The sequence below is a fragment of the Poromitra crassiceps genome (assembly GCF_964638095.1).
Source record: "Poromitra crassiceps genome assembly, chromosome: 20".
Taxonomy (NCBI): domain Eukaryota; kingdom Metazoa; phylum Chordata; class Actinopteri; order Beryciformes; family Melamphaidae; genus Poromitra; species Poromitra crassiceps.
Genome location: NC_139637.1, coordinates 9,520,793 through 9,530,792, shown reverse-complemented (window position 1 = coordinate 9,530,792; position 10,000 = coordinate 9,520,793). Strand labels below are relative to the sequence as shown.

General features: G+C 32.3%; 1 protein-coding gene across 1 annotated transcript in view; it reads right to left on the bottom strand.

Annotated features, from left to right (window-relative positions):
- The window catches only part of sema3bl (sema domain, immunoglobulin domain (Ig), short basic domain, secreted, (semaphorin) 3bl), a gene marked incomplete at both ends in the record, with an annotated part of 108,617 nt that overhangs the window by 36,117 nt on the left and 62,500 nt on the right, over positions 1 to 10,000 (bottom strand). The window lies entirely within an intron of this gene.

Sequence of the window (10,000 nt, the reverse complement as noted above, 5' to 3'; positions counted from 1 at the left end):
TAGGGAGGCCAGGGGTCTGATGCACCTCTTTTATTCCAAGCACATTGTCTGTTTAAATCACATTTAAATGCCTGCATGGGACAAGGTGACTCAGTCATATTTGGTTTGTAAAAGCATATTGCTGCTCCCTTTAGCTCCTGCTAAAGAACTCAGAGACAAAAGTACGTATCAGGCTCCTACAGGACAGAGGAGGTACTGCTGAAAATAGATTGTGAATTGTAATGATGTTAATGAATGATGTTGATCCTGTATCAGGACACAAAGCCATCAGAAGGTCTCAATTCAAATGAAATGAACAGACAGAAATAGAAATAGAGGAGTAGAGTAGATGCCAGAGAAATAGAAATAGAGGAGTAGAGTAGATGCCAGAGAAATAGAAATACAGGAGTAGAGTAGATGACAGAGTGAAGACTAGAACATCCAGTTCCCTGCTCATTCCGCCTGCAGGGAGCTGAACCCTGTGGGGCCAAAGGGGTTAATATGAGAAAACAGCTCAAGTACTGTATCAAAATAAAAACTACAGTGTACATATCAATACTGTATCAAAATAAAAAGTACAGTGTACATATCAATACTGTATCAAATAAAAACTACAGTGTACATATCAATACTGTATCAAATAAAAACTACAGTGTACATATCAATACTGTATCAAATAAAAACTACAGTATACATATCAATACTGTATCAAATAAAAACTACAGTATACATATCAATACTGTATCAAATAAAAACTACAGTGTACATATCAATACTGTATCAAATAAAAACTACAGTGTACATATCAATACTGTATCAAATAAAAACTACAGTGTACATATCAATACTGTATCAAAATAAAAACTACAGTGTACATATCAATACTGTATCAAATAAAAACTACAGTGTACATATCAATACTGTATCAAATAAAAACTACAGTGTACATATCAATACTGTATCAAATAAAAACTACAGTGTACATATCAATACTGTATCAAATAAAAACTACAGTGTACATATCAATACTGTATCAAATAAAAACTACAGTGTACATATCAATACTGTATCAAATAAAAACTACAGTGTACATATCAATACTGTATCAAAATAAAAACTACAGTGTACATATCAATACTGTATCAAAATAAAAACTACAGTGTACATATCAATACTGTATCAAATAAAAACTACAGTGTACATATCAATACTGTATCAAATAAAAACTACAGTGTACATATCAATACTGTATCAAATAAAAACTACAGTGTACATATCAATACTGTATCAAATAAAAACTACAGTGTACATATCAATACTGTATCAAATAAAAAGTACAGTGTACATATCAATACTGTATCAAATAAAAACTACAGTGTACATATCAATACTGTATCAAATTAAAAAGTACAGTGTACATATCAATACTGTATCAAAATAAAAACTACAGTGTACATATCAATACTGTATCAAAATAAAAACTACAGTGTACATATCAATACTGTATCAAATAAAAACTACAGTGTACATATCAATACTGTATCAAAATAAAAAGTACAGTGTACATATCAATACTGTATCAAATAAAAACTACAGTGTACATATCAATACTGTATCAAATAAAAACTACAGTGTACATATCAATACTGTATCAAATAAAAAGTACAGTGTACATATCAATACTGTATCAAATAAAAACTACAGTGTACATATCAATACTGTATCAAAATAAAAAGTACAGTGTACATATCAATACTGTATCAAAATAAAAACTACAGTGTACATATCAATACTGTATCAAAATAAAAACTACAGTGTACATATCAATACTGTATCAAATAAAAACTACAGTGTACATATCAATACTGTATCAAAATAAAAAGTACAGTGTACATATCAATACTGTATCAAATAAAAACTACAGTGTACATATCAATACTGTATCAAATAAAAACTACAGTGTACATATCAATACTGTATCAAAATAAAAAGTACAGTGTACATATCAATACTGTATCAAAATAAAAACTACAGTGTACATATCAATACTGTATCAAAATAAAAACTACAGTGTACATATCAATACTGTATCAAATAAAAAGTACAGTGTACATATCAATACTGTATCAAATAAAAACTACAGTGTACATATCAATACTGTATCAAAATAAAAAGTACAGTGTACATATCAATACTGTATCAAATAAAAACTACAGTGTACATATCAATACTGTATCAAATAAAAACTACAGTGTACATATCAATACTGTATCAAATAAAAACTACAGTGTACATATCAATACTGTATCAAATAAAAACTACAGTGTACATATCAATACTGTATCAAATAAAAACTACAGTGTACATATCAATACTGTATCAAATAAAAACTACAGTGTACATATCAATACTGTATCAAATAAAAACTACAGTGTACATATCAATACTGTATCAAATAAAAACTACAGTATACATATCAATACTGTATCAAATAAAAACTACAGTGTACATATCAATACTGTATCAAATAAAAACTACAGTGTACATATCAATACTGTATCAAATAAAAACTACAGTGTACATATCAATACTGTATCAAATAAAAACTACAGTGTACATATCAATACTGTATCAAAATAAAAACTACAGTGTACATATCAATACTGTATCAAAATAAAAACTACAGTGTACATATCAATACTGTATCAAATAAAAACTACAGTGTACATATCAATACTGTATCAAAATAAAAACTACAGTGTACATATCAATACTGTATCAAAATAAAAACTACAGTGTACATATCAATACTGTATCAAATAAAAACTACAGTGTACATATCAATACTGTATCAAATAAAAACTACAGTGTACATATCAATACTGTATCAAATAAAAACTACAGTGTACATATCAATACTGTATCAAAATAAAAACTACAGTGTACATATCAATACTGTATCAAATAAAAACTACAGTGTACATATCAATACTGTATCAAATAAAAACTACAGTGTACATATCAATACTGTATCAAATAAAAACTACAGTGTACATATCAATACTGTATCAAAATAAAAACTACAGTGTACATATCAATACTGTATCAAATAAAAACTACAGTGTACATATCAATACTGTATCAAATAAAAACTACAGTGTACATATCAATACTGTATCAAATAAAAACTACAGTGTACATATCAATACTGTATCAAATAAAAACTACAGTGTACATATCAATACTGTATCAAATAAAAACTACAGTGTACATATCAATACTGTATCAAAATAAAAACTACAGTGTACATATCAATACTGTATCAAATAAAAAGTACAGTGTACATATCAATACTGTATCAAATAAAAACTACAGTGTACATATCAATACTGTATCAAATAAAAACTACAGTGTACATATCAATACTGTATCAAATAAAAACTACAGTGTACATATCAATACTGTATCAAAATAAAAACTACAGTGTACATATCAATACTGTATCAAATAAAAACTACAGTGTACATATCAATACTGTATCAAATAAAAACTACAGTGTACATATCAATACTGTATCAAATAAAAACTACAGTGTACATATCAATACTGTATCAAATAAAAACTACAGTGTACATATCAATACTGTATCAAATAAAAACTACAGTGTACATATCAATACTGTATCAAAATAAAAACTACAGTGTACATATCAATACTGTATCAAATAAAAACTACAGTGTACATATCAATACTGTATCAAATAAAAACTACAGTGTACATATCAATACTGTATCAAATAAAAACTACAGTGTACATATCAATACTGTATCAAATAAAAACTACAGTGTACATATCAATACTGTATCAAAATAAAAACTACAGTGTACATATCAATACTGTATCAAAATAAAAACTACAGTGTACATATCAATACTGTATCAAATAAAAACTACAGTGTACATATCAATACTGTATCAAAATAAAAAGTACAGTGTACATATCAATACTGTATCAAATAAAAACTACAGTGTACATATCAATACTGTATCAAATAAAAACTACAGTGTACATATCAATACTGTATCAAAATAAAAACTACAGTGTACATATCAATACTGTATCAAAATAAAAACTACAGTGTACATATCAATACTGTATCAAAATAAAAACTACAGTGTACATATCAATACTGTATCAAAATAAAAACTACAGTGTACATATCAATACTGTATCAAAATAAAAACTACAGTGTACATATCAATACTGTATCAAAATAAAAACTACAGTGTACATATCAATACTGTATCAAAATAAAAACTACAGTGTACATATCAATACTGTATCAAAATAAAAACTACAGTGTACATATCAATACTGTATCAAAATAAAAACTACAGTGTACATATCAATACTGTATCAAATAAAAACTACAGTGTACATATCAATACTGTATCAAATAAAAACTACAGTGTACATATCAATACTGTATCAAATAAAAACTACAGTGTACATATCAATACTGTATCAAATAAAAACTACAGTGTACATATCAATACTGTATCAAAATAAAAACTACAGTGTACATATCAATACTGTATCAAAATAAAAACTACAGTGTACATATCAATACTGTATCAAATAAAAACTACAGTGTACATATCAATACTGTATCAAAATAAAAAGTACAGTGTACATATCAATACTGTATCAAATAAAAACTACAGTGTACATATCAATACTGTATCAAATAAAAACTACAGTGTACATATCAATACTGTATCAAAATAAAAACTACAGTGTACATATCAATACTGTATCAAAATAAAAACTACAGTGTACATATCAATACTGTATCAAAATAAAAACTACAGTGTACATATCAATACTGTATCAAAATAAAAACTACAGTGTACATATCAATACTGTATCAAAATAAAAACTACAGTGTACATATCAATACTGTATCAAAATAAAAACTACAGTGTACATATCAATACTGTATCAAATAAAAACTACAGTGTACATATCAATACTGTATCAAAATAAAAACTACAGTGTACATATCAATACTGTATCAAATAAAAACTACAGTGTACATATCAATACTGTATCAAATAAAAACTACAGTGTACATATCAATACTGTATCAAAATAAAAACTACAGTGTACATATCAATACTGTATCAAATAAAAACTACAGTGTACATATCAATACTGTATCAAATAAAAACTACAGTGTACATATCAATACTGTATCAAAATAAAAACTACAGTGTACATATCAATACTGTATCAAAATAAAAACTACAGTGTACATATCAATACTGTATCAAATAAAAACTACAGTGTACATATCAATACTGTATCAAATAAAAACTACAGTGTACATATCAATACTGTATCAAATAAAAACTACAGTGTACATATCAATACTGTATCAAATAAAAACTACAGTGTACATATCAATACTGTATCAAATAAAAACTACAGTGTACATATCAATACTGTATCAAATAAAAACTACAGTGTACATATCAATACTGTATCAAATAAAAACTACAGTGTACATATCAATACTGTATCAAAATAAAAACTACAGTGTACATATCAATACTGTATCAAATAAAAACTACAGTGTACATATCAATACTGTATCAAAATAAAAACTACAGTGTACATATCAATACTGTATCAAATAAAAACTACAGTGTACATATCAATACTGTATCAAAATAAAAACTACAGTGTACATATCAATACTGTATCAAATAAAAACTACAGTGTACATATCAATACTGTATCAAATAAAAACTACAGTGTACATATCAATACTGTATCAAATAAAAACTACAGTGTACATATCAATACTGTATCAAATAAAAACTACAGTGTACATATCAATACTGTATCAAATAAAAACTACAGTGTACATATCAATACTGTATCAAAATAAAAACTACAGTGTACATATCAATACTGTATCAAATAAAAACTACAGTGTACATATCAATACTGTATCAAAATAAAAACTACAGTGTACATATCAATACTGTATCAAATAAAAACTACAGTGTACATATCAATACTGTATCAAATAAAAACTACAGTGTACATATCAATACTGTATCAAATAAAAACTACAGTGTACATATCAATACTGTATCAAATAAAAACTACAGTGTACATATCAATACTGTATCAAATAAAAACTACAGTGTACATATCAATACTGTATCAAAATAAAAACTACAGTGTACATATCAATACTGTATCAAATAAAAACTACAGTGTACATATCAATACTGTATCAAATAAAAACTACAGTGTACATATCAATACTGTATCAAAATAAAAACTACAGTGTACATATCAATACTGTATCAAATAAAAACTACAGTGTACATATCAATACTGTATCAAATAAAAACTACAGTGTACATATCAATACTGTATCAAAATAAAAACTACAGTGTACATATCAATACTGTATCAAATAAAAACTACAGTGTACATATCAATACTGTATCAAAATAAAAACTACAGTGTACATATCAATACTGTATCAAAATAAAAACTACAGTGTACATATCAATACTGTATCAAAATAAAAACTACAGTGTACATATCAATACTGTATCAAAATAAAAAGTACATTTTTTGGTTTCAGTTCACACCTTCATTTTTCCTGTGGTCCACACCCTCACACTGTGTGAGTGGTCCCTGACCACACCCTCACACTGTGTGAGTGGTCCCTGACCACACCCTCACACTGTGTGAGTGGTCCCTGACCACACCCTCACACTGTGTGAGTGGTCACGTCAAAAAGCCAAACCATCATGGCTCATCTTGGACAAAGAGCTTTTCTCTTCATCAGAGCAGCCTGGCTGTTCAGAGGAGCAGAGCAGCCTGGCTGTTCAGAGGAGCAGAGCAGCCTGGGTGTTCAGAGGAGCAGAGCAGCCTGGGTATTCAGAGGAGCAGCCTGGCTGTTCAGAGGAGCAGAGCAGCCTGGGTGTTCAGAGGAGCAGCCTGGCTGTTCAGAGGAGCAGAGCAGCCTGGGTATTCAGAGGAGCAGAGCAGCCTGGGTATTCAGAGGAGCAGAGCAGCCTGGCTGTTCAGAGGAGCAGAGCAGCCTGGGTGTTCAGAGGAGCAGAGCAGCCTGGCTGTTCAGAGGAGCAGAGCAGCCTGGGTGTTCAGAGCAGCAGAGCAGCCTGGGTGTTCAGAGGAGCAGAGCAGCCTGGGTGTGCGTGAGCACTGTCAGCTCAGATGCACTGGCCTTCACAGGGGGAAGAGTGAATGGAGGGCGACAGCACCTAAGGCCCAGGGCCTGACTGATCTAACTGTCCTTCCAGTGAACTGTGGGTGTCTCAGTGCCTGTTCCTCCTATAGACAATGGCGTATTGTTAGTGAGAGGGAGAGTGTATGACTGAGCAGCATACACAGGGGAGATGATGACATTGAAGTCCGCTGGATAAAAATAGTCTGAGAAAGGCTCGCACGCACGTTAGATTGGGTCCGTGCACATTCACATTCACATAGAGAAGTCAGGAAAAACCCATGCTGAGTGTCCAGGGCCGTAGCCAGGCGGGGGGAAGTGTGGAAGATTCCAAGGGCCCTTGACTTTATTTTTTTACAGTGCACCTGAATGCAACATACAAGATACCCGCTGAATAAGGCCATGTTCACACTAGGAGGCCAAATCTGATTTGTGAACTTTAGTGACCTATTAATGACTTTATCCAGATTGGTTTTATGAGTCTGGACGCTCCAAGTCTGATTTGTGTCACTTGTCCCAAACCACATATGGAGGTAGTTTCCAATCTGCTTTCGACTGATGTGACTTGAGTGCGGACGCGCAGATCCACCAAATCTGATTTGAACGTCACTCGCAACTCGTCATCAAATGCTTCTGTGCAGGAAAACCACGTCACCGACCTACGTATTTACTGACGCCCACGTCGTTACCATAGCAACCCGTGCAGATAGGCTGTTTAGGTCTGGACACACAGATCCGACTTGAGAATCTGATTTGTGGCAGTGCGGACACACTCCCAAATCAGATTTGGGAAACCAATCAAGATAATGATGATTAATGACTTTATCAGCAAATCGGATTTGCCTGTAATGTGAACATGGCCTAAGTGTCCAAATGTTCATGTCATTCTGGCCAATACTCTACTTCTGTTATAACATTTCAGTCTGGAATATGGAATATCTTTCAATAATCTTTATGACTAAAAGGCTAAAAGTAATCTAAAAGTAAAATGACTGTTCTACATTGAAGTAAAAAATGTAAATAATTAACTTGTTGGTTTTGGATTTATTTAGCTTCAAGAGTGCATTTTTGTTCTTGTGTGACCCCCAACACAGGCTTTGAGAATCCCGGGCCACTTACTGATACTTATGCTTAAATTAACACACTCATATTTGGGTTTATTTCAAGAAAAACATTTTGGCTAGTGGAAATTCTAATTGGCTGGTAACTTCTAGCAGCCATATTGGCAGGTGGCCAAAAAAGCAAATGTCAAGCCCTGCAGGGAGATTGTCACACTCATGGATACATATTTGAGGTTTGTTTATTAATTGGGAAAAGGACCACTGGAACAAACACCGCAAACATGATCCGGCCACTTTTTCAATCTGACTGGCTACTCAAGAGTTTGGGGAACTCTCTGATTTAAAATGAGATATTCCTCTAAATTGGGCTTCAAATGGCCAAAATTTTGATGAGCGTTTTGCTAGGCTTACTTTGAACCTTGGCTGTATTGACTCCGGCGCTGCCCTGCGTGTAAGAAAATAGTTGGTCTCTTTTTTCACCTCTGCTCTACTTTCTTCATGATCTGTCAGGTTATAGTAAAACAAGAAACCAACGCAAAACAACAACACATGTTTTCTTTTCCACTCCTCTCCATGATTTTGATTTATGAGCTTTTCAGTTTGTCTTCTATCCAAAGAGTGATTTTGATTCATTGTTTTAAGATGTACCATATGTACATGTGTAACCTGCGTTGTGTTGACGCCACTTGTAGCAACCCATGTTAAGGGCTCGCCCAGCAGTGGAGCGGGATTCGAACCGCCGACCTCCCGCTTCCAAAGCGCACACGCTAGCCAGTATGCCAAGAGAGAGCTAGATCGCTTGGGATAACTCTTGTTATGATTTGGTGCTATACAAATACAAAATGTATTGATTGATTGATTGATTAATAGGCCTTTATACAGGCCAGGGGAGTGAGTTTAGCCAACCCACTGGCCACTCTGGACTCACGAGGACTCAGTCATTGGGTTACACATGCATTGATCTTTTTGACTTCATATTTGAATCTCTCAAACAAAAAAATCAACTTTAAGAACTTTTTGCAAAATCTCCTCCTTTGGTGATTTTGTCACGCAAAGAAGCCCCCTGTGCTTTCTTTCTATCTGATCTGTTTTCCTTCTCTCTCTGCTTGACCTTCTCTTCTGTCTCTCAGCTGTTTTCCGCTTTGAGTCGCTTGAGGAACAGTTTCTTCCCGCAGGCCACGAGACTCCTGAACATACACAAATAGTGTAGTAGCCGTACTGTACCGCACTGTAGCTGCTACCATTACGTATGTCTAATGTTTAATTGTATGTTTAATAAGGAATATGCTATTTGCACCTGTATGTCAAATACGCCAAATTTAAAACGCAGAGTTTAATTGTATGTTTAATAAGGAATATGCTATTTGCACCTGTACGTCAAATACGTCGAATTTAAAATGTTTAAGCACGTCCAAAGTATGCACACGACATGTGCACCTATGTGCAGTGAATATGCCCCTGTCTCTGACTTATCTTATCACTATACTGCCTTATTGCTTGTTGTTGTTTTTGCACTCATATGCCCTGTTATATTTGTACTATGTTGTAAACGGAGTCCACAGCACAAGAATTTCACACGTGATACTTGTACCATGGAGTGACAATAAAAATCTTGAATCTTGAATCTTGAATCTTTGCATCGTTTTCATGACGAGACCTTTCGGCTCGTTTGTCCTGACTCCTCCTC